This window comes from Oryctolagus cuniculus, chromosome 1 (assembly GCF_051225735.1).
Source record: "Oryctolagus cuniculus isolate XC-2025 breed Fujian yellow rabbit chromosome 1, ASM5122573v1, whole genome shotgun sequence".
Lineage (NCBI taxonomy): Eukaryota > Metazoa > Chordata > Mammalia > Lagomorpha > Leporidae > Oryctolagus > Oryctolagus cuniculus.
In genome coordinates, this window is record NC_142867.1 from 213,891,323 (window position 1) to 213,917,860 (window position 26,538).

The 26,538-nt window shown below is 47.0% G+C and overlaps 1 protein-coding gene and 1 pseudogene across 10 annotated transcripts in view; both read left to right on the forward strand.

The window, feature by feature from the left end:
* PALM2AKAP2 (PALM2 and AKAP2 fusion) overlaps positions 1 to 26,538 on the forward strand; it is a 593,877-nt gene that overhangs the window by 421,116 nt on the left and 146,223 nt on the right.
* On the forward strand, positions 3,769 to 4,105 carry LOC149128851 (small ribosomal subunit protein uS10 pseudogene; annotated as a pseudogene).

Below are 26,538 nucleotides of genomic sequence, written 5' to 3' on the forward strand. Positions count from 1 at the left end.
AGGATTCAACGAGGTACCAAGTAAGAGGGTAATTTCCAAAAGCTCATAGAAAATGGAGTTAAAAAGTATGTTTATTTTGGTGCCAAACATGTTTGAAATCCATGCATATGAGCACAAGGGAGTTAGCACACTATTCTCAAGTAGTAGTTCAATAAAAGTAAAATACCCCCAACTAATATAAATCACCATTTGGAGTGAATAATCCAGGAATGAAGCTCTGGGTGGATTTTCCAGGCTACAGGCACTGCTGTCACCCAGTAGAATGGGCCAACTTTGCAACCAATTAAAAAGAAAAATCCACTCCCTCCACCTTTTTTTTTTCTTTTTAAAGATTTACTTATTCATTTAAGAGGTACAGTGACAGAGAGAGAGGGATAGAGACAAAGAGAGAAGTCTTTGATCTACTGGTTCACTCCCCAAATGCTTTCAACAGCTGGGGCTATACCAAGCCCTAGCCAGGTGCCAGGAACTCCATCCTCTGCTGCCAGGAACCCAGAGCCAGAAACTTGGGTCTGGCTTGGACCTTCATCTGCTGCCTCCCAGGCGCATTATTAGGAAGCTGGACCAAGGTGTGTAACAGCCGGGAAACGAACCAGAACTCTGGCATGGGATGTGGGCATTCCAAGCTGTGGCTTAATCCATTGTGCCACCAAAATGCCCACCCCTCCACTTCCCTTTTTGCCACAAAACACCACCTTGCCTTTATTCCAGCGATTGCATGTTATATCCAGAGAACCGAACACACCGGAGCACTTGATGTGGTGGAAGCCTCAGAACTTGTTTATTCGTTCCCCAGGGGGCTTACTAAATGGTAGCAGACACCGTGTATCAGTCAGCTTTCTCTGCTGTGATGTGCAACACCAGTAACAGTTTATTTCTTGCTTGTGTTTGGTATTGGATAAGGCATGCCTACAGCTCTGCTCTGTGCAGGACCCTGGCTGAAGGAAGAGCCCCTACATGGGACTCCAGTCTCATGACAGAGGGAAAAGAGGACCAGCAGCTGTGCAGTGGCTCCTTAAGTTCATGCTTGGCTATGACACCTGTAGCTCACATTCCATTGGCCAAGACAGATCACATGGCCAAACCTAGCATTTGCCAGGTAGGGAAGGTTACTACCCCACAGGGCAGCACTGCAGGTTTCTTGGCAGTGGATCAGGATGTATAATGTTGTGATTGGGAGGGCCGGAAACAGTTGAGAACAAGATAATCCACTGCATGCTGTCTTGAGTGAGCTCTGCCTTTAATCTCGTAATAACCCTTGGAGACAGGTGTTTTCCCCACCTTACAGAGTGGGGGAATTGTGGCTAATGGTCGTGCCAAAGACATAGACACTAAGAATCCCAGCCTTGGGCTGGGCAGCAGCTTTTTGAAGACTTACTTTCCTACAGATGTTGTTATTCAATAAACATTTATAAAGCATCCACACTATGCCTGGCACAGTGCTTTGGTATTGGGAACATGCTGATGGCCAAGACACTTCCTGCCCTCATGGAGTGCAGAGTCCAGGGGAAGAGGAAGTCAAACAAGAAGCATGCAAGGCCTGGGTGTCTGTGGTCTGTGAGGGGGGTGCAGGGCACAGTGAGACCCCCATGGTGGGAGCATCCAACCAGGCTCAGAGTACAGGAAGTAGACACATCTCTGTCAATTACAAAGAAGCCAAGAGCTGTACGACTGTGGCACATGGCTGTTGCCCAGCAGGGTGAATGCCAAGGACAGTTTCTGATTCAGAATTCTAAAGGGCACTCACTGGAGGCCAATGCAGATGGGCAATGCCCAGCCTGTAGCCAGTAAGACTTCACAAATCAGTGGTCATGGGGCAGGGTCTTCTATGTGCATTCTACTCTCATGTCTCATCCCAAACCATTACCAGGCCTTTCCTGGGGCTTTGCCTCTTCCTTCTGCACACTCAGAGCCATACTTGCCACAAAATATCAAAGACCTTGAGACTTCAACATCATCCTTAAAGAGAAAGAGAAACCCAGATTTGATCCGATTTTGGATGAGCACAACGACACACGTCACTTGGACCTCCAGAGCCTGCCGCTCTCACTTCCCTAAATGGTTTCCATTTTTGCTGCATGATAACAAAAAGAGAAGGAAAGAAATCCCCTGTCAGGGTTTGCACAGTGCACTGTCTCAGTAAAATAGCCATTATCTTATCACAGTTGTGCCAGTATCAGAGCTTGGGGACCTGCACGAGACTGGTCTCTGCAAGTACAAGCAATGGTGTGCTCCCTTACACAGAGGTGGCAGGTATGCTGGGAAACTGGCTGTCCCTTAATGAGGGGAAGCTCCAGCAAAAAGCAGGCACAGCCACAGACTGCCCCTGAAATGTGAGCATGTGTGTCTTGCAGCAGAGCCACTAGCCAAAGTCACTTCTCCTTTGAAAGAGGCGACTCTTCTTTTCACATGGTTATGGACACACACACACATCCTTGAAAGTTCCATAAAATATCACAAAGCCAAACATGTATGTGTACACACACACACACACACACTCAACACATGTGTATTAAGGGTTCCAGATAAGCAGAACCAATGGGATACACACACACACACACACACACACATATATATGATTTTATCTGAAAACTGCAGATGCACTGACTTGCTTTGAGTTCATACTGCTTTTGAAAATTTTTTTTGGCGTTTGATACAGTGATTAAGACACTGCTTGAGTCACCTGCATTTCATATAGGAACACCTGTTTCAAGTCCCAGCTCTGCTTCTAATTTCAGCTTCCTGCTAATGCACGTGCTGGGAAACAGCAGATGATGGTTCAGGTTTGGGTCCCTGCCGCCCATGTGGGAGACCCAGATTTTCTGGCCTTTGGGCTTTGGCCTGGCCCAGCCCTAGTTATTGTAGGCATCTGGGGAATGAACCAATGGGTCAAAGATCTCTCTTTCTCCCCCACCCCTCTGAATGCCTTTCAAATAAAATGAAAAATGAATACAATTTTTTAATTCTGTCCTGGATGTTGCAAAGGAGCCTCTGCATAGAGAGACAAGCGGAGTGACTTTGCTCCAGGCTGTAGACAGGAAGCTGCAAAACAGTGTACTTTGGAGCTCCCGTTGCACATTCATTATTCACTCAGAGACAGATGGTGAAGTGAGGAAGAGCTGCACCTATCAGGGCCTGTGCTCTGAGGGCCGGCCACAGGGGAAAGCACAGATTAAACAGCTTTGTTCCATGCCTCAGGCCCCCGTAATCAAGACAAATCATTTTTTAATTCAATGGTTTTTAAAATCCAAATTAGCAAACTATGGCCATTGGCCACCTGCCTGTGTTTACAAATAAAGTTTTATTGGAACTACTCCAGAATTTATTGGAACTGAGTTTATTAGGCCCACTTAAATTTTATACCCAAGGCAAGTCCTTACTCACCATAGTCTTGGCCCAGCCCCATATCCATTCATTCATCACACTCTCGCCCATCCTGCACCTGTACCTGCGAGGCACCAGAAGACAGAGCCGGGAGTTATTTAGCACTTGCTGTATGCCAAGTAGCATTGTAAGTACTTCACACATATTACCGCATTTAATAACCCAGCAGCCCTACTGGTGAAGACAGTTATTCGTCTGATTTTCCAGCTGAGGAAGCTGGGGCATAGAAAAGTGAAGACGCTTCTTTCTGAGGAAGACGTGGTAGTGCCAGGTGCGGAGCGTGTTTTCGCCCGCTCCTGCTCCTGACTCACTGCTGTTTGCTCTCACCAAGGAGCAAGTCGGTCAGGAAGCCACAACGCAGCCATGGCTTTTAAAGGGACCGGAAAGACGCCCGTGGAACGGAGGTGGCCACTCACCGAATTAGGATCACCCTGACCAGCCGCAACACCAAGTCCCTGGGGAAGGTGTGTGCTGACTTGATCAGAGGAGCAAAGGAGAAGAATCTGGAAGTGAAAGGACCAGTTCAGATGCCTACCAAGACCCTGCAAATCACTACCAGGAAAACACCTGTGGTGAAGGTTCCACGACGTGGGGTCGGTTCCAGATGAGACTCCATCAGCCGCGCATTGACCTGCAGAGTCCTTCTGAGATTGGTAAACAGGTTGCTTCCGTCAGCGTTGAGCCAGCAGTAGAAGCTGAAGTCACCATTGCAGATGCCTAAGCCAACAAACTGTTTTGATAAATTGACTACCACTTGTTGAGAGAGAGAGAGAGAGAGCAGAGAGGAGAGAGGAGAGAGAGAGAGGAGAGAAAAGAAGCTTTCTCAAGATAGTCAGCAGGAGAGCCAAGGTCCATTAGCAGGCAGTCTGAAGGCTTTGAAGGAGGATGGAGGATGCCTGGGAGAAGAGAGGATGCCTCAGCTCTGGGAAGTCCTCATAGTGTAGGTAACCATGGGTAGGGTATTAGAGAATGAGTAGAAAATTTTCTATGCACAAAGAATAAACACCGGATGCCACAGAGTGTTTCAAAAGAACAATTCTCTCTAGAGATACCTTCTGGCTTCCCTAGGCCCACGTGCTGCAACTGGAATCAGGACAGCAGCAAAATAATGCAAATACAGGGGGCCAGATGCTGCTTGCAGCGCTAGCATCCCATATAGGCACCGGTTCTAGTCTCGACTGCTCCTCTTCCAGTCCAATGCTCTGCTGTGGCCTGGGAAAGCAGTGGAAGATGGCCCAAGTCCTTGGGCCCTTGCATGGGAGACTGGCTTCGGATTGGCGCAGCTCCAGCCACTGCGGCCACTTGGGGAGTGAACAAACGGAAGAAAGACCTTTCTCTCTCTCTCTCTCTCTCTGACACTGTCTGTAACTCTGCCTATCAAATAAATAAATAAAATCTTTAAAAAAATAATGCAAATACAAAATCAACATGTATTGAGTGCATACACTATATGCTAGGTACTGAACTGAGTACTTCATGTATTCATTATTCATGTATTCATGTATTCATTAAATTCTTGAATCAATCCATAAGTTGGATGCCTACTCTTCTTTCTGTTTGAAAAATAAAGAAGCCGAGGCTCAAGGAGATAAAGTAACTTGCTATACAGATAGTAAGTCACTAACCAGGAACAGTGTGGAACTCCAGTGGCACTGTTCCTACTGTGGTTTATGCAAAGTTCAAGAACCTGGCCCTGATTCCAGAGCCCCAGGCTTACCCAAAACACAGTGCCGGTGGTTTTCAAACCGTGCAGCATACCAGTGTACCTTGAAAGCTTGTTCAAAAGAAATTTCTGGGGGCTTAGAGAGTCTGATTCAATCAGTAGAGTTCAGGTTCCGCATTTCTAATAACACTCCAGGTGATGCTGATGTCCCTGGTCCTGGGACAAGACACTGAGTACCCTGGCACTATATGGACTGCAATAACAGGAGAACAAGGGCCTTTTACAAAATTCATGAATTCCATGTGAGTGCAAAAAAAATTCAAAATCTATGTATAGCCTTTTCGTAATGCATGTTTTCCATGAGCTTTTTTTTTTTAAAGACCTATTTATTTATTTGAAAGTCAGAGTTACAGAGTTACAGAGAGAGAGAATGAGGCAGAGAGAGAGAGAGAGAGAGAGAGAGACCTCCCATCTGCTGGTTCATTCCCCAGATGGCCACAGTGGCCAAGGCTGGGTCAGGCCAAAGCCAGGAGCCAGGAGCTTCTTCTGAGTGTCAGGGGACCAAGTACTTGGACCATCTTCTGCTGCTGTCCCAGGCCATTAGCAGGGAGCTGGATCAGAAATGGAGCAACCACGACTCAAACTGGTGCCCATGTAGGATGCCAGTGTCGCAGGTGGCAGCTTTATCCACTGTGCCACCACACTGGCCCCTGTCTGCAATGTTGCTCTCCTAAGCTGCCCTGGGAAACACAATCGCAGGAGGCAGAGGAAAGCAAATGCTTCTGCCTTCTTGGTATGGATCAAATCCACCCACTGAAACACCTTCAGTTTTTCTTTTTATTCCAGCTGCCCTTGTTTCATATTTGCATTTATTTTCTTGGTCATGTTGGCTCTCAATATTGCTTTGTACTCATGTTGGTTTTAATGATTAGCTCCGCATGCTGGGGTTCTTGCAGAATTAGGCAGCCTTAGCTCACTGCCCCTGTCCTAAGCTTCACACGCCTCCTCCATTGACTCGGGCTGCAGCTATCAATGGGGGGGGGGGGGGGGGAGGAGCAGAATGAGCACGTGGTTCCTGGTGGTTCTCTAAGCTCCACAGGGGCCTAATCACAGCTAACAGAATTTTATTCCGTGTATTAGTCAGGGGCCTTTGGATTGCAAGTGACAAAACCCGGTCTGAGCTGGTCTGGGAAAACTGGGCACTTACTGACTCACACAGCCTGATCACAGGGTGGATAAGGGTGCAGCTGGGCTGCGTGTGTGACTAACCAGGGCTTCCCATGCCGCTGGGACTCGTGCCGGCCCGTCCTCTCCCTCTTTCTGACTCTTAGCAGTGTCCTTTCGGGCAGGCTGCACCCACACAGCTGATCTTGATCAAGATCTCTGTTCTCAGTGCCCTCATCTCCCAACCCCAGAAAGACGGGCCTAGAGACAGAGTTCCTGGCTTCCGGGGAAAGGCTGTAAGTGTCTCAGCTTGGATAGATACCCAACCTTGGACCAGAGCCTTTGACCATTTCATATGTCAGTCTGGGAAGGGGTAGGACAGGCCTTGTAAAGGATGTTAGCTCCCTTTCACACCACACCGCTAGAATGAGCATTTTCCAGGTACTTACTGAACTACTGCTTTTCAAGGTGACCGGGGATGAGGGGAGAACCAAGTAGGAGAATCTCTACAAGTGCTTTGAAAGGGCTCCGCCTGTTTCTTTTGGAAATTGAGGCTCAAGAGGGTTGAATCTCCCAGGACAGCAGCTGGAATTCAACCTCAAGTTGCGTGTGATGGGCTCGTCCTGCATGTACTTGGCCTCCCAAAGTCCAAGGCTTCTGAACATGAACTCTATGACCCCCTGCAAGCTCATAGGCCTGTAGACAGACATATTGGACAGACTGTCTGGGATTGAGGCCTGGAGCCTTGCATTTTAACAGGCTTCCCGGGAGCTTCTTACTGCGGCAGCTCAAGCTCCTTCTTGCAGTGCCCTTGAGCTGCCAATTTGAATGCATCGGCAGCCTCGTGACAGGGCACTGGAGCTACCCCATACAGAGCAATTGTTCTAATCCATCGTTTTCATCTCTGTCATTTCAGTAGTGACCTAGAACCTGCACCCCTCTCTGAAATGTACAAGGCACTTTTCCAAACAGTCACTCATTTAATTGAACCTTATACTGGTCAAGAACCTACTTTCTAGAACGAACCTGCTTGGGGTTCAATCTCAGCTTAGATGCTTGCTAGCTTTGTGATCTGTGCCTGTCTCCTCTGTAAAATGAAGGCGAGTTTGGCATCCTACCCTATAGACTTGTTAGGAGGAGTAAAGACTTTGGTCTATATTAATTACCTAGACCAGTAACTATCATTCATTTATTTGCAAATGAGGAAACTGTGCATAGACTAACACCAGATCTCCCAGTAAGTGGTCAGACCACAATTTGAACTTAGATTTTCTGGCTTCACTTCTAGAATTTTTGTGACCCAAATTTTTGCTTGGCTTTCAAAATACGTCAGAAATTAACCAGTCAACCAGCATGTATTTACTGAGTGTTTCCTTGCGTGTACAGGATTCTAGAAGGATCCAAATGGAGACTCTCAGTTCCATTTAAGCTCCTGAGATGAACTTGAGGCATGAGAGGGTAGAGAAGTGCCAGGAGGAAAGCAGCATTGAATGGCAGGAGCTTGTTTAGGGAGCTGAGCCCAGGGGCACCTGCTGAGGTGTGCTTGAGCTACTCACCTGATCAGGCAGAGACCTCTGAGCAGGTCAATAAATCACTAACACGTAAGTACCGTTTAGCAAACTTCTCCCTAATGTGCTAGCCATTGCCGTGTGCGAGGAGGTGTTACACTATGCTTAATTGTCTTGTAAAACCCTGAGTTTTCTTTGCTGCTGCTGCATACCTCCCAGTTAATCTGACATTTCTCTCGCTTCATTAAACTGGCTCCAGTTGGTAATACCTCATCAAATTCAAAAGAAATGTGACCCCCACCACACACACACCAAAATCCAGATCTGAGAACAATTAACCTTGGGCTGTAGTTCAAAATACAAAGAAAACTAATACTTAATAATAAAAAAAAAACTTTGGTAGAATGTGTTCTTTGAGTCAGTGTTTGAGAAATTGAATGACGTGAAGCTGCGGGAAAGCTTAGGGGGTGAAGTGTGTTTGATTAAGTGTAATTAAATGTGTTTTCGTGAATGATTTCACTGCAGTGCACAGCACAGCTCCCAGTTTTAGGGTAATTTCCTTGGTCTTGATTTTCTGATCTGTCTTCATTCAGCTGTCAGTACTAAGAATAACGGGGTTCAGTTTCATTGGTGAAAAGGAACGCTGGAAAGAAAGGACTTAAAAGCACCTCCTACGGAAAGAGTCCTGCAACCTTTGCATGTGATTCGAGTTTGCTAGGCTCCCTCTATGTCCACGTCTCCCCTTCTCGATGTTTCCTCTGCTACCGAGGCAGACACAGACAGCATTCCCAGCACTGCAGCCTCTGGGACTTAGATTTGAATTTCCCTTGTGTTGCTGCCAATTAAAACAAGCCTCAGGCCGTGCTTCTGACATATTTTCGGAAATTGATTGTGTAAGAAATGTGAATGTCCTCTTGTGCTGTTTTCCCTTCGTTTCCTTTCGTGACTTGTTTACAATGCTAACTTTTCTTTGAAATCTGTGTATTTGGCATTTTTCTGCAAAGTTCTTTCATATATTTTGGTCATTGTAATGGTTAATTACACCGGGGACAAGCTCCAGAGAGATGTGGAGTGACTGGTGCTAGACGCATTTCCCAAAGCATGTGCCAGCCCTCTGCCATTTATTTTGAGCAGAAGTTCAGATCTGTGACCTGACACTGTCTGTTTTCTCAGAAACTTGCAATATTTCAACCTGAGTAACGATTTATGGAAACAGACTCTAATGAGCACTTAATAATAAACTGCTGCTATGAATTGAATTTCTTTTGGTAGAAGCCATGTGAATATTTATATTTTTTAGGATCCTGTCTCTGCTCTTTATGGTCTACTTCTCCTCTTTCATAATGTGATTTCCATGTCCACGTATCTCTGCATTTTTTCAGCTTGCTTAAAATTTTTAAGTTTTTAGTCATAACTTTGATATATCATCTCCAAAGTGACTTTTTGGGAAGAGGGATACAAATGCATTTTGTCATTTCCTGGACCGCCTTTGCTTCATTGGAAAATCATATCTCAGTTGGCTCAAACAGTAAGGAAACAATAGAATTACACTAACAAGAGCTCCTGTGGTAGAGCTGCTCTGGAGTTGTTTAATTTCACAACACCGTGATACTCTCAAGAGCTCAGCTTGCTTCCATGTTTCTGTCTTCCATCCTGAAGGGATCATCTCTGTCATCAACCAGCTGTCCTCATAGTCACAAAATTGATGCACCGTGTGGAAATCAGCAGTCCTCCCAGATGTGACAATGTGTGGTAGAGGAAGAGAGGGGGAGCTTCTTTATCCATGTCTTTTTTATTTTTTTAAGATTTATTTATTTGAAAGGCAAACTTACAGAGAGAGAGAGAGAGAGAGAAATCTTCCATCTGCTGGCTCACTCCCCAGGTGGCCGCAACAGCTGGAGTTGTACCGATCCAAAGCCAGGAGCCAGGAGCTTCCTTCAGGTTTCCTGCATGGGTGCAGGGGCCCAAGGACTTGGGTGATCTTCCACTGCTTTCCCAGGCCATAGCAGAGAGCTGGATCGGAAGTGGAGCAGCTGGGACTCGAACCGGCATCCATATGGGACGCTGGCACCGCAGGCAGCTGCTTTACCCACTATGCCACAGCGCCGGCCTCTATCCATGTCTTTAAAGAGCAAGGAAACATCTCTCAGAGGTTCCTCATTGGGCTTCTGTTTCATTGTTCATTCATCATTGACTGTTGCCTCTCCTAAACCAGTCCCTGGCAAAGGGGGTGGGGGGAATAATATTTCTACAGTTAATTTAGTGAAACCCACAATCATATGGAAGAGAGTAGTTTACCTGGACTAAATGAACAGGTTCTGTACTTCAAGACAAGGGTGGTGTCTGCCGCACTTCCCTTCCATGTACCCTGCATTGTTATGTCAAGAGGCAAAACCACTTACTTCATACTACCAACCTACGGTCTGAGTGTGCTTGTTTCCTGATGAAGCAAAATTTTCATAAGTTAGGCATGCAACTGCAATTTTGAAGATTTGAAATTTGGCATTATATAATTTCTTGTATCATGAAAGTATTATTTTATTTTGTAATAATGAAAATATATGCAATCTCTTTAGAATGAGTTATTCTGTTGTCATTGCTTTTAGTGTCTGACCTCCACTGAATCTGGAAACCCCATTCTAACCAATTTTATACAGTAATCGTGTGAGGGCATTTGCTGCTACTCAGAAGCCCCGTAAGGTCATTGACAAAGGCCATATCTACTAAGTAATAAGCCCATATTGCAAGAGTATTCTTTCTAAAGTGTTATAAGTTTCTAAGTAAGGAAAGAGAAAGAGCGAGAGCAAGAGCAAGAGAGAGGAAGGGAAGAAGGAAGGCAGGCAGGGAGGGACAAGAGGACAAGAAAGAAAAAGCAAGCACAGGTGTAGAGGGGTGTGTTGGGTAGGTAAAAATTTCTGAATTCTTTGGCACTGAAGGGCAGATTGAGTCTGGAGCAGAAAGGACTCTCCTCTGGCAAACTCGGTAGACTCTGTCTCCCCACCTTTAACTGGCTGTCAAGGTGTATCCCACCCATCCTGTTGCATGATGAATGGAAAGGCAAGGAGCTGGGACCACGTGCCTGTAGGTCCTCACAGAAGTCCTCCAGCTCCGCAGGCTTCTGTGGTCATTTTCTTATTTTATGCCCTCCCTGCTCCTCTAAGCCCCTGTCTTGTATTCGAGCTGGTCAGTCCTCTCCCATGGCCCTTACTGCCCCTAATTCCATTTTCTTTGGATACTCACATTCTTCAGAATAGACAACCTTAACCAAAAAAAAAATCATAAAATTTTTTCTCTAATATTTACAATTCTGGATAGGTTATTGTATTAGCTTTTCAGTACTATAACCGAAATACCTGAGAGGAGCTTCTTAGAAGGTTTATTTCATCTTATGGTTTTGGAGGTTCTCAGTCCAAGATCAGGTGGTCCCATTGGCCTAGTGTGTGATGAGGATGGAAAACGTGAGGAGTGAGGACCACATGGTGAGCCACGAAGCAGAGAAAGACAGGGAGCATGTTCATCCTGAATGTCCATGTGCCTCTGTCTATAAAGCCACCATGATTCAATCACGGGATCTACCCCAGCCACCTAATCCAATCCAATCACTTCCCAAAGAACCCCACCTTCAGACACCATAATGGGATGAAGTCTCCACCCTTAAGCCATCGACTATGAACATGAATTCATTAACCATTTATGTAAGACTCTGGGGTTTAAATGTCTGCATGAGTTTGGGGAGCCAAATCCTGCTCAAACCATACCAGTTGTCCTCAGTACATTATCCTGGTACAGACCCATCTCAGGGATGTTGACTGTTTTCAGGAAGAGCATGAAGGATGTAGAGAGAGTTCTGTTATCCTCAGTCTCAGCAGAAAAACCCTACCAGTGAAACCCAGTCCATCCTTGCTGTTGCCTCTAAGCTGTCAAGTTGCCACTTCCCCACTAGCCATTTGGGTGCCTAGAACATTTCTGGGTGTATCTCTGAAGCGCTCCACCTTAATCTATAGGCCAAGCTTCCACTTCAGCTAAGACTTGCTTCACCAAACATCCACTGAAGGGAGAAAGGATGGTTCTTTCCTAAAATCTTACACCAAGGGGGAAGACAAACTCCTGCTGCTTCACTTATGGTTTCTTCATGGTCTTAGCTAGAATAAGTCCTTGTGAAGGTAACATCAGGTTGTCCTTCTAGTGGGAAGCATGGTATGCCATGTATTTCTCCATGGGATTGTCAAGGCACTTTCCATAAGTGACCCTATACAAGGATACCCCATGTTGACCCCAATCAAAACTGGACCCAGGGGAGTGTCCAGAACCAGCTCTTCATTTATTAGCCTTTCTGCAAGAACTACCATTAAAGTGACCAAAATCTAGCTCCTCATTAAAACAAAAATGAAGAGAACAGGCTGAACAGACCAAAGGCAGTTTTGCTTTGGCCCTATAGGCATTAGCCAACACTGCAAGCTTGTGGGTATAAGAGTGCAAATCAGAATCAATGACATAGCCAGAACTTGGCACAGTGTCGGGACACCTTGCCTTTTGTTCATCCAGAGAGCAGCATGAGCCCAGAGTCCTGTAATGCAGCAGTAATTTTTACTCTTAGAGAAAAAAGCAACGAGACAATGTTGAGAGGTTTTCTGTGCATTTTCCAAATTTTGCCTCAGCACCGAGAAGTTTCTGTTCCACTATTGTTGGACTTTGTCTTGACTAGGAGGGATTTCTTCTAAGTTGAGTTCCAGGTGTGCAGACTCCCTGAAGATGGTTACTCCTCACTTCTGCTCTACTGTGGGGCTTGAAAGCAGCCAGCTTGGGGTGGGACTGCCTCCCAGAATAATACTCCTGCATCCCTGGTTGGAAAAGGAGCCAGGATGTTTTGTTAATAGTAACTTTTTAAATATTCTTTAATAAAAAGATTATTTATTTATTTATTTATTTGAAAGGCAGAGCTAAAGAGAGGCAGAGGCAGAGAGAGAGAGAAGTCTTCTATCTGCTGGTTCACTCCCCAAATAGGCACAATGGCTGGAGCTGGGATGATCGGAAGTCAGGAGCCAGGAGCTTCTGCCAGGTCTCCAATTTGTGCCATCTTCCACTGCTTTCTCAGGCTATCACAGAGACCTGGATAGGAAGTGGAGCAGTGAGGACTGGAACCAACACCCATGTGGGATGACGCAGCTTTGACCTGCTGCGTCATAGCACCGGCCCCTTGAAATCTTTCTGTGTCTCATGGTTTTGCTTCTTCCTCTAACAGCTTCGCATCACAGTTCTTACCATCACCATGTTTCTGTAAGATTTTGCATGAACAGGTGTCACTTTGGGGATTTGTCAGAGGAAGCAACTGCTCCCCCTCACACTGAGTTTAGCCCATCTCAAAGAAGACATGGGGGTACCTTGTACAATGCAGCTCTGTTGGTCACTAACGAAAGAGCAAAGGACTGGCTAGAGACACACAGCTTTACGAGCCACCAGGGTGGTAAATGACCTCAGGACATAAACAAAAACAGATCTCATCGAGGCATGATCAGAGCCTTGATTGCTGTGCTTGGAGGCTGTTTTTCAGAGGCAGAATAGGCATGTCTTTGACTCCAGGAAGGCCAGGCTGGGACCATTAGTTGCACAGAGTTAAATTTTAGCTCAATATCAACAAGTACATTTGGACACAAAACCTGCTATAAATAGACTGCGTATTCCTTTCCTAGGGCTAACATAGCAAAGTACCACAAACTGGGTGGCTTAAAGCAACACTGCTTTTTGCTGGATTGAAATTTATTCTGTTACCATTTCAGAGGCTAGAAGTCCAAAGTCAAGGTGTGGTCAGAGCTATCTTTTCTCCAGCGTCTGGAGGGGTAGATTCTTTCAGGCTTGTCTCAACTTCCAGTCCCCCAAGCATTGCTTGGCTTATGGCTATGTAATGCTAATCTCTGCCTCCATCTGCACAGGGCCACTTTCCCTGTGTCTCTCATCTTATAAGGACATTAGTCACATTGGATTAGGGCCCACCATAATGACCTCATCTTAACTACATATTTCCAAATAAGGTCATGTAGTCCATCCTCTATATCCATGGGTTCCACATCCATGGGTTCAACCAATTATGGATGGAAAAATATTTAGGAAAAAAAAATTGTGTGTGTATTGAACACACAGAGACTTTTGTCATTATTCCTTAAACAATACAGTGTAACAACAATTTACGTAGCATTTGCATCTGGTAGACATTTGTAAAGAGTCTAGAGGGGCCATCATCATGGTGTAGCAGGTTAAGCCACAACCTGTAATGCTGGCATCCCATGTGAATACCAGCTGGAGTCCTGGCCATTCCTCTTGCGATCCAGCTCCCTGCTAATACACCTGAGAAGGCAGCCGAAGATGGCCAAGTGCTTGAGCCCCTGGCACCCATGTGGGAGATGCAGATAGAGTCCCAGCCTCCTGGCTTCAGCCTGGCCCAACCCCAGGCTGTTGTGGCCATTTGGGGAGTGAACCAACGGATAGAAACTCACTCTCTCTCTCTCTCTCTCTCTCTCTGTGTAACTCAACCTTTCAAAGAAATAAAATATATCTTAAAATATTCTAGAAGTGATTTAAAGTACAGGGGTGATGTGTGCAGGTTCCATGCAAATACAACACCATTATATATAAGGGACTTGAGCATCCTCAGATTTTGGTATCAGAAAGGGGTCCTGAATCAAATTCCCCATGGATGCTGAGGGACCGACTCTATTCTGAGATTCTAGGGGTTAAGAATTCAATATGTCTTTGTAGGGGACAGAATTCATCCTATCACAGTCTGCCCCTGTGGGAGTGAATTCTTAAGCCCTGGAAATGTGCAGATAGAATCAGAGTGAGCTGTTTTTGAAGATGCTTAAAGGGATTTAAGCATTAAGTGGAGAATTCGAGTAGATGATTTCCAGCATCTCTTCTGATCATAGGATTTCCTAATGCTGTGAGTCCTGTTACCAGCAAAGGACTGTGGACCCTGGGCCCTCACTTGGTCCAGTCCTGATGAAATGTCACACACACAGAAGCACAGTCCTAGTTCCAAAAGCCATTCAAAGGACTTCCCTCTCCCCTTTGAATTCATGATGAACATGAATGGAGATGCTTTTTTCTATCCCCTGCGGCTTCTCATCTTGGAGTCTCTCTGTTGTAGTCTGTGCCATTTTGGTCACATGTGACAGAATCCTAATTCAAAGTAGCTTTTCAAAAAGGTGATTTTTTTTTATTTTTGCAAAATTAAAAGGTTCAGGAGTCATTCTTTTGGCTTGGACTCAACCCTTCCAAGCTTTGCTTTCCTCTCTGCTAGCTTCCTCCTGTGCAAAGTTTTTCCCATCTGGTGACCATGCTCAGGCTTAAATCTGAGCAGTTTAGTAAGCTCCGTAGGAGAAGTGCTCCTTTTCCAGCATGCTAAGGGAAGTCTGGGGCTGGCTGTCGTTTGTCATATGCTCATCTCCCAACTTGTCAGGGGTACTTTGACCACCTGCTGAAGAGGAACACTGAGGAATGGAGGCAGCCTCATGTGGGTTAAATGGACTGGGAATGGAGGAGGGGGAGCATCCCAAGGGGAAATTAGCGTATAGAGGGAAATCCATGCTGTGGAGACCAAGGGCCAAAGCAAGCACTGTTCACTGATTCCTTCCTTTGAACCCCTGTTCTCTTTCTGTCTCTTTTTTCTCCTCTCTCTCTTTCCCTCTTTCCTCCCTCCCTCCCTCCCCTCACTCTCCCTCCCTCCCTCTCTCGCTCTCTCTCCCCCTCCCTTCCTGTGTCCAGCAAAGAGCTAGATGAATTTGCATGTGACCGTGAAGGAAGACTTTGAAATATAAATACTCTCATGCTAAGTTATAGCTACATTCCAAAGTCAAGCCAAACATTGTGTGCATTTTAGCTGGCACACTTCTGCCAACCCCTCATATGGGTTTTTAAACTCCAGACACATCAGAGGCTTGTTTGCTTCCAATCATACAAGCACTCTCGAATTGAAGACAGCACTGGGACATAAAACCATTTAAAAACAAACTGAGGGAGTGGGTGTTTAGACGTTCATATCCCATGGCCGGCGCTGCGGCTCACTAGGCTAATCCTCCGCCTGTGGCGCCAGCACCCCAGGTTCTAGTCTGGGTTGGGGCGCCGGATTCTGTCGTGGTTGCTCATCTTCCAGTCCAACTCTCTGCTGTGGCCCGGGAGTGCAGTGGAGGATGGCCCAAGTCCTTGGGCCCTGCACCCGCATGGGAGACCAGGAGGAAGCACCTGGCTTCGGATTGGCACAGCGCACTAGCCACAACGCGCCAGCCGTAGTGGCCACTTGGGGGGTGAACCAATGGAAAAAGGAAGACCTTTCTCTCTGTCTATCTCTTTCTCACTGTCCACTCTGCCTGTCAAAAAAAAAAATTAAAAAAAAAAAAAAGACGTTCATATTTGGGTTTGATGTCCAGCTCCTGCTCTTGATTCAGTTTCCAGCTGGGGAGTGGGAGGTGAGAGAGCAACAGTAATGGCTCACCTATTTGGATTCTTGCCACCCACCTAGAAGACCTGAATTGAGTTCCTAGCTGCCAGTTTGGGACCCAACCCAATCCCAGCTGATGTGGGCATATGGGAAGTAAATCAATAGATAGGAGCTCTCTCTCTCTCTCTCTCTCTCTCTCTCCCTCTCCCTCCCTCCCTCTGCCTTTTAAGTAGATGAATACATAAATTTTGTAAACAAAACGTAAGCTAGTTAATATCTTTTATCTTCCTGTCTTTGGGACAGTCAACCTCCATGACAATTCAAACTCAAACCACCCTCACCACCCTCCCCCAATTCCTTTTTTTTAAACATTTATTTATTTATTATTTATTTGAAAGAGTTACAGACAGAGAATTTTTCCATCCACTGATTCACTCCCCAAATGGCCTCAATGGCCAGGGCTGGGCCAGGTCAAAGCAAGGAGCCAGGAGCTTCAACCAGGTCTCCCACATGGTACAGGGGCTCAAGTATTTGAACCATTCTCTGCTGCTTGCCCAGGTGCATTAGCAGGGAGCTGGATCAGAAGTGGAACAGCTGGGATATGAAACAGTGCTCATATGGGAAACCAGCATTGCAGATGGTGGCTTAACCCCCTATGCAACAGTGCCAGCCTCTGCATCAAACTCTTTTAGCCAACCAATGTCACCATTTCCAAACAGCCTGCTAAAATCATTTAGTGTCTCAACAGAGGGCTTTGGCACTGATTCTGAAATCCATCCTGACCACCTCCTGCTTCCCTGTCTGGCATCGCTGGTCTTGTTCTGGTAATCTCTGTTTTCTCCATTGTCTGACTTCCCTGGGCTACCCCTCACCCCTAGGCTTTGTGAGTTGGCTCCTGACATCCTAACATCCTCTTTGTTCTCAGGCTCTGATGGGAGGTTCTGATCCTGAGCCCCACTAGGGACCTGCCACAGACCCACCAGCTGGGAGTCAGAGGCACTCTTGTTTGATCCTTTGATCTATTCATACCCAAGTGTATTCATTTGCTAAAGCTGCCTTTTTCTTCTTTTAAATTTTTTTTTATTTGAGGGGCAGATAGACAGAGAGTTCTCATCCATACTGGATGCCCACAATAACCATAGCGAGGCTGTGCTTAAGCCAGCAGCTTGGGGGTCATTCCAGGTCTCCCAAATGGATGTCAGGGATTCATCTACTTGAGCCATCATCTACTGCCTCACAGGTCTGCATCAGCAAGCAGCTGGAATCAGGAACAGGGCAAGGTATTGACCATCCCACAATCCAATGTGGGATGCCAGACTCTTGACTACTGTCTTAACCGCTACGCCAAAGGCCCACCCCCAAGTGGCTTTCCTGTGTGGGACGGTAGGCTCCCACACATCACTTGACATCGCCAGGACAGGAGAGGAAGCGCTGGCAGGATGCCCAGAACTCAGGGTGGAAATGTAACCTCCTGGCTGCTTCCCCAGGGGAGGCTTCCTACAGCAAGGAAAGGGAGAGGAAGGAGCAGCCCTGGAAGTCAGCTTGTCCAGGAAAAACCCCACCCATGCACCCACTGCCTGCCTGCCTCCCCAGAGCAGGGGCTGGGTTGTTCCCCTTGGGTTGTCCCAACTGCAAGCACCACCCCTGGCACACAACAGAAATGCCAGGAGTGTGGTTGAGGCAGGGAGTGATGTGAGCACAGCTCATTTCTGACAAATGACGACGGTCATGATACAGAAGACAGAGCTGAGCTGGGAGGCCTTGGAGGGCATGAGCTGTGGGGATGGAGGGGGTACCTGGAGGGAAAGGCCTTGCATAAACCAGGCATCTATGGGAGACCGGGAGAAGCACCTGGCTCCCAGCTTCGGATCAGCGCAGCGTGCCGGCCGCAGCAGCCATTGGAGGGTGAACCAATGGTAAAGGAAGACCTTTCCCTCTGTCTCTCTCTCTCTCTCACTGTCCACTCTGCCTGTCAAAAATTAAAAAAAAAAAAAAGGCATCTTTGTGTCCCCGAGGACCCTCCTGTCCCTGTGTCGTCAGTCCAGTGGTGCCATTTATACCACCTGAGAGGGAAGCCGTGGCCTGCCAATTGGGTGGTTGACCCTTAAAAGATCCCAGAGATTCTGAATATATCCCTAAAATCACCTGACCTTTAAATTACTTATGGGTCAGTGCATCTCTGCCAGCATAAAATTGGGTCCCAGACAGTGTCTTGGGCATTTTTTTAATGTTGTATCACATGTTAAGGATAAATATTAAAGATCTGTCCAGCCTGGTAAACTCAGACTGGCAAACCTGATGATTAAGGGTGTGTAGGGAATATGAAGGGACTTCACAAAGTTCATGGAAAATGGAATTCAATAATAAGTTGATTTTCTTGGATAAATTTTGAAATTCGCATTTAAAAAAAATGATTCAGGCTGACACTATGGAATAGCAGGTAAAGCTGCCACCTATCATGCTGGCATCCCATATGGGTGCCGTTTTGAGTCCCAGCTGCTCGACTTCTGCTCCAGCTCCCTGCTGATAGCATAGGAAAGCAGTGGAAGATGGCCCAAGTGCTTGAGTCCCTGCACACACATAGGAGACCCGGAAGAAGCTCCTGGCTCCTGACTTGGATTGGTCCAGCTCCTGCCGTTGTGGCCATTTGGGGAATGAACAAGCGGATGGAAAACCTCTCTCTGTCTCTCTATATATATAATTCTGCCTCTCGAATAAATAAATAAGTCTTTCAAAAATTGATTGATTAGTCAGAGTGACAGAGAAAGAGGGAGAGACAGAATGAGAGAGAGAGAGGGAGAGATCTTACATCCTCTGGTTCACTACTCAGATGCCCTCAACAACCTGGGGTGTGCCAGGCTGAAATCAGGAGCCAGGAATTTCATCCAAGTCTCCCATATGACTGGCAGGGACAATGCACTTGTGCCACCATCTGCTGTCTCCCAGGATGCATTAGCAGAGAGCCGCATCAGAAGCAGAGTAGCTGGGACTCAAGCCAGCACTCTGATATATGGGATGCAAGTATCCCAAACAGCAGCATAACCTGCTGTACCACAACCGCAGCCCAAGAATGCATAGTTCTTTCATAATATGCACTTTATGCAAACTTTATTTTAAAAGATTTAGTTATTTCTTTGAAAGTCAGAGGGAGAGATAGAGACAGAGAGAGATCTTCCATCTGCTGGATCTTTCCCCAAATGGCTGAATCAGCCCAGGCTGAAGCAGGCCAAAGCCAGGGGTCTTGAAGCCCATCTAGGTCTCCTACATGGGTGACAGGGACACAGGTACTTGGTCCATTTTCTGCTACTTTTCCTGGTGTATTACCAAGGAGCTGGATCAGAAGTGGGACAACTGGGACTAGAACCAGTGCCCATTTGGGATCTGCTGTCTACTGATATGCATTAGTAGGAAGCTGCATCAGAAGCAGAGTAGCTGAGACTCAACCCAGCAATCCAGTACATGGGATGCAGCCCATCCTTAGCAGTGCCTTAACATACTATGCCACAAAGTTGACCTTCTCCACAAATTTTTTTAAAGATTTATTTACTTATTTGAAAAGCAGAGTTAAAGAGAGAGGGAGAGACAGAGATAAAGAGATCTTCCATCTGCTGGTTCATTCCCCAAATGATTGCAATGTCCAGGGCTGGGCTAGGTTGAATCCAGGAGCCTGGAACTCCAGCCCCAGGTCTCCTACATGGGTGTAGGGACCCAAGGATTGGACCATCTTCTGCTGCTTTCCCAGATGCATTAGCAGGGATCTGGATCAGAAGCAAAGCAACCAGGATTCAAATGGGTGCCCATATGGGATACTGGCATTGCAGACATTAGCTTAACCTGCTACCCCACAACACTGGACCCTTCACAAACTTTGTGAAAAGCCCTCATATAACAGAATCCTTTATAGGACTTGTGGATGGGTATTTCTGCAAAATAATTTGAAAGTAAACTGGATTTTTAGATGTTCATCCTTTAACTTGAGTTGGAACCTGTTTGTGAACAGTCCCTTAAGTTTGCTACAAGTCGTATGGTTGCCTAAAAAGTCTTTAACTTCTGAGGACTGGTTCAGGCCAGCCAAAACAAACCATTTTCAAAATAGTTTAGGCCACAAGGGTCTGATAAAACTCATGTGATGCACAGCTCTGTGATCCATTTGTGCCCTCATTTTCATGCACTTGGAGTCTGCTTTTCCCCTCCCAGACAGACGGATGCTTGAGATGCACCTCTGGGAGCAGAGCAGGAGATGAAACACCAGTTTTCTGACTCAGTGTCGGATGCTATGACAGAAAAAGGCTCTTTTCTCCATAAAGGGAGGTCCACAGCTCCTGAAGAAGCTCAACTGTGTAAATATGTGCACACACACATGTGATTATGTGCATGGGCTGTGCACAGGTGCATGTGTGGGTCTATGTGTGCATGTGTGTGCATAGGAGCATGCACCTGTGGTGGGTAGGTACACCTGTGCATGTGTCTTCTCAATGGTAAAGCAGATGTGCATTCGAGCCCAGGGCACCTCAGTTAACACAAGTGATTAGGAACAGCATGTGGCAGCAAGTTGTTTACCTCTGTAAGTCTCATTGTTGCTACTTGAAAAATAAGAGACTCTGGGGATTTTTTTAAAGATTTACTTATTTGAAAAGCAGAGTGACAGAGAGAGAGAGACAGATAAAGAAAGAGAGATCTTCCATCTGCTGATTTAGTTCCCAAATGCCTGCAGCAGCCTGGGCTAAGCCAGGCTGGAACAATTAGCCAGGAACTCCATCCAGGTCTCCCACACGGGTGGCTGGGTCCCAAGCACTTGGGCCATCATCCACCGCCTCCCAGGCTCACCAGAAGGAAGCTGGATCAGAAGCAGAGGCAGGGGCGGGGCTTTATCCCAAGCACTCTGATATGAAATGCAAGTATCCCAAGCAGCAACTTAACTGCTGCGCCACAGCACCTGCCCCTCCAGGTGCGTTCTTCTGAATTTCCTCTGTCTTTTTAAAGGTCGTTTTCCCAGGTTACCCTCTGCAGACCCAGCTTTTCCTGGGATCCCACAGGACCAGGACTTGGAGCTCTGTTTGCATGACGGGAAGACTGCCCAGTCCTAACTGCCGTAGGGAAGCCCTACAAGCCGTCAGTGAATGGTGAAGGGTGGCCTTGTTGCCATATGAGAGAGCAGTGGAAAGAAGAAGGCATGATGAGGGGGTGGTGCTGTGGTGTAGTGGGTAAAGCCACTGCCAGCAGCCCAGCATCCTATATGGACACCGGTTCGAGTCCTGTCTACTCTACTTCCCATCCAGCTCTCTGCTATGGCCTGGGAAAGCAATAGAAGATGGCCCAAATGCTCAGGCCTCTGCACCCACATGGAAGACCTGAAGAAACTCCTGGCTCCTGGCTTCAGATCAGCCCAGCTGTTGTAGCTATTTGGGGAGTGAACCAGTGGATGAAAGACCTCTCTCTCTCTCTCTCTCTCTCTCTCTCTCTCTCTGTGTGTGTGTGTGTGTGTGTGTGTGTGTCTGCCTCTCTGTAACTCTATCTTTCAAATAAATAAATCTTTAAAAAATAAATAAAAGAAGGCACAGAGGTGTTCTTGCCAAGACGCTGGGGTCTCTGTGCATCTTTGAGATCCCTGAACATCCACTCCTCAGAGCTACCCAAAAAGACTTCCCTGGCTCAGGTACAGGTAAAGGATGGGATCCAATGGCCTCTGGGTGAGCTTGAGGGAAAGACTTCGTTATCCAAAGGAAGGGCTTTTCCCCTTCCCAGTGAGCTGTCCTCAGGAAGGGGAGCTTAGGGAAGAAGACATGGCCCTGACACCATAGAGTGCTCCTAGAAGCCTTGGGGCCTGGCCCTTTGCTGTCAACCAGGGGCAAGAAAGCTGGGGCTCAGGAGCCAGGATGCACCACCACCTGGATTGGAGTGGGTCATCTGGAGTGACAGCCTGGCCTCCTCCCCCCTAAGGCCTGGGCACGGTCCCCAAGGAACGGAAGCAGCCCCATCAGCTTATCCTTGGGTGGGGTTTCCCACAGCCAAGTGTTTAAAGGCAAATCATTGTTCTGAAGTTCCGGTAAGCTTTAGTGACCACCCTGCTGAGAACTCCAAGAACACAGTAAGATTTAAAAGCCAGTCTCAGGGATTGCTTGGAGCCAAAGGCAATTAACAGGAAGAGACAGAGCTGGCCTAATCGGGATCCCAAGGCTCTCTGGGCCTTAGGTGAGGAAAGAGTTAAAATGTGGTGGAACAGGGACTTTAAGCTCAGTTTTTATTTTTATTGTGATCAAACAGAATGATTCCCCAGTGGGCCAGTCTTTTTACTTGTAGAATGAGGTGGTTATAACTTTTGCCCAGAAAAAAACCCTGGCGTAGGGAAAGAAACAAAACATGTGTGGGTCTTTCAGTCCCAGTGCTAACAGCTACTGTCTATGAGGCTGTGGCAGGTGTTTTTCCCGCTCATATCCTCAGTTCTGTTGTTGAAATGTGAACCATGAATTCTTCACTGTTCCATGACTGTGTCCAGGGCCGTGGACTTCTGAGGTTGCTGAGTTGAGGCAGAGGGTGATGAGGAAGGAATAGCCAGGGAGGATAAGAAGGTTAGAAGCTTGAAAAGATTTCCAGAAAGTCGAGCAAACAAAAGCACACTTTAGCAATTGAGGACCCTCCCTTATATCTTCTGTTCTCTCTATAGGCTGAGCTACATAGGTCATTATCAAAGGTCTTTTTGTTTTCCAAACTTCTGTAGCTCAGTAATTCTTAAGACTGTCCACTCCAGGGCCTGGTGCTGTGGCACAGAGGGTTCAAGCCCCAGCCTGCAGTACCAGCATCCTATATCGACTCTGGTTCAAGTCCCAGCTGCTCCACTTCTGATCCAGCTCCCTGCCAATGCACCTGGGAAAGCATCAGAAGATGGGCCAAGTCCTTGGGCCCCTGCACTCACATGGGAGACCCAAAAGAAGCTCCTGGCTCCTGGCTCCTGGCTTGGGTCAGCCCAGCTCCAGCTATTAAGCCATTTGGGGAGTCAACCAGTGGATGGAAGACCTCTGTCTCTCTGTCTCTACCCCTCTCTGCAACTCTGTCTTTCAATTAAATAAAATAAATCTTAAAAAAAAAAAACTTCCATTCCAACTGCCAATGAACCTGACCTTGTGAGGTGGTGAGGAGCATGACCAGGGAAAGGCTTTGTAGATGTCGAGGGGCACCCATTGAGTGACAATGTAGAGAAGTCCTCCATGCTGATGAGAAAGCAGCCCAGAGAACCTCAGGGCCCGGTCCACTGCAGTAGGATTTGAGAAATATTTAATGAGCCCCACTATACACTGGCATCCTCCTATGCTGCCTAAGGGGTGAGGTGCACCTGAGTCCATTTCCAGTGCCCTTCCCCTCCTAGTCCTGGTCAATCCCCTTTTCTCCTTGGAGCACTGTCTGAACTTCCTATCCCTCAACCCAGCCGCCCCAAACTGATACTTCTTGTTTAAGAGGCACTTAGATGAGGTTGACCATGTACTAAGCCCAGGTCATGCTCACAAGAGCTTACAAGCTAGTTGGTAAGGTCCATTGAGGCAGCCTTGACCAGCAAACCGCGCTAGACATACTTGAGGGCTCTCCCTGCCCAGATCCTAGTGAGTGTCTCCATAAATGGATTTGATGATCAGAGCTGCGCGTTTCCATGAGGGTGGAGGAGGGGCTGTCTCCCCAAGGCTGAGCTAAGGTAGTACTGTGGGGGAGGTGACACTGGAAGGCAAGACTGAGTCCTATAGCATCATTTGTGTTACTTAACTTACATGGACTCACCTATCTATTTCTAACAAAATTCGTGAGAAAAAGAGAGGAGAAAAATAGAAGGTTTCAAGGTATTAGTGATTCTGTTTGTTGTGCAATCTATGTGTGCATCCTTTTGTGACAGACTGCACTAGCTGCATATCAGTGGCATCAGCCTCTCCCATTCTTTCTCATTGGCTGAGATCCTGTTTTGTCCCTTTGTTCATCCTCCAGGTGGTCATGTGTTCAGGGAAGGCCTCCCCTACCCAGCGGGTAAATCTTGATTAGTTTACTCCACGTCAGTGTTGCTGATTTTCCCATGGTTGGTTTAGGAATCCGTGTGTGTGTTTATGTTGCATTTTTGACCAGTGAGAGGTTGCAGGTCAGCTTGAGTGGGTGAGTGGGCGGAGGTGCCCTGGGGGAAGACTTCTGTCCTGCAAGGAGGAGAATCTTTCTTTTTCTTGTTTCTGGACATTTCCATGACCCATGGAACTGCTGTGTCCATCTTGGCACTACAGAGGAAACACAAGAGGATAGCAGAAGCTCAGCCAAGGCCGTGAAGCTCCTGAGCCACTGAATTAGGCTCCTCTGGTGCCACACTATCCTGGGATTTCTTGTTACGTGAATCAAACAGTTTTCTGTTGATTAAGCCTCCATTAAGTAGTCTTTCTACTACTGTAACCAAAAGTACCAGAAATGATTTACCCCAGCAAGAGGGCATGAGCGAGATATTAATGTGCTATTCCCACAGTCGGTCCTGGTTCCATGTATCTCACGGCCTGAGTATCAACAAACCCTGGGGAACTGTAGAGATTTGAGACAGGGATTTTGTGTACCATACGATCCTTTCACCAAGCCAATAACAGCATCTGGTATTACAGAAGGAGGAGATCTCCCCCGAAGTGAGAACAACAAGTGACTTCACTGGGCTCACTGAAGCCTATATTGTACTTTATGGGAGATTTAAGGGATTTTTCAAGGGCAATTTTGCTATGCAGGCTTTTGCCTTTTGTCTTTAGAACCTAAGCCCTTCGTGAGATGCAGGCCAACTGTGCAGCCAGCATTGGGTTCATGAAAGCAGAGAGGAGCCCCGGAGGAGTGGAGCACATGATCCATTGTAACCTGTTGGGGGAGGCAGAACTTCAAGGCCAGGATTGATTTAGGAGATGGAACACAGCAGACTTAGCCCAAGGACCCTCTACAATGGGAGCATGAGAGTAATGGAGACCACAGGTCCGGAAGGGCTCCTCCTCCCATAATGCCAGGCTAGGCTAGGCTGTCGTCCTAAATGACCCTAATCCTCTGCCTTCAAAATAGTGACAGTTTACTTCACACGTGTCCTGCATGGCCATGGTGGGCTGGCTGCGTCTCTGCTCTGTTCTACCCTCACCCTGGGACTCGGGCGCACAAATTCACCACCATGTGGAACATGGCCTGCCTCTGTTGGCCGAAGGGATGGGTCCTGCATCAGCAGTTCAATGCCAGAGCCCAGAAGTGATCAAGGTCACGGCTGCCCACTCCCATGGAGCTGAGCTAGTCATGTGACCTCACCACTCTAAGGAGGCCAGGAAGTGAAATTCTGTGATGTGTCCACGAGAAACAGCTGGGAATATTAGGGTAAGGAGCACTAATGACAACCAGTCACCTGCTCTCTCCAGCAGTTTTGATCTGTGTGGACGGATGAGCCAGGACAGTGCTCCCCTCTCTTGCAAGGGTCCATTCAGACTTGTCTTTCTCTCTCGGGCTGCTTTCACTTAGTGACACCTGGTGATTCCAGACATCAGGACAGCCAGTGCCCTCCTATAGAGTGTTACACTCTCCCGCTGGGCCTCTGACCTTTTGCGTTAATTTAATTTTATATTTTAGTACTATCCAGAATCAGAACGAAGGAAGGTACCCAGTGTTGTATTCTGCCATGGCTTCCATTGCTGCCTCCTTGGCTGTCTTCATTGTTTAACCTTAAATGCTGTCTCCCTTTGTCTGAACACCAAGGCAGTTGTATCTACAGGTTGCTGTACTCAAGCTCTCAGGTCCACCTGCTACCAGTCTAATCCCTCTGCATGAACATCATCCTGTGTGCCCCGGTGTCTCTAGTCAGGCCCTCAACTTAGCTTCTTTAGCTTGGTTGCACCACCCTGTTGACCCTCACCCACAACATTCCCAGTAGAAAGGAGTAGTAAAGAAAGGAGCCAGGCAGGTCAGCCAAGTACACCCTGTGAGTGCAGCTCGGGAGGTTGACGCTAGGGAATTGGAAGCTTGGGTTCATGAACTTACTCATCTGACTGTGCAGCTAGGCGAGAAGATATTTTAAAAGCAGTAGAAAAAATTTCATGGTGGCTGATTTTATTGCTGAGAGATCTTTATAAAACTCCCTGATGGAGTACGGATAAGCATAACTTGGCTACTATTGGACACATTCCAGTTTTTCCTACTGCAGAGAAGTGCACACTCACAGTCTTCAGGGAGAAAGATGTCATCTTGTTTTCCTGGAGGTTTGACCCATTTTTTTGAAAAATGGAATAAAGGGGCCGGCGCTGTGGCATAGCAGGTAAAGCTGCTGCCTGCAGTGCTGGCATCCCATATGGGCGCTGGTTTGAGTCCCGGCTGCTCCACTTCCTATACAGCTCTCTGCTATGGCCTGGGAGGGCAGTGGA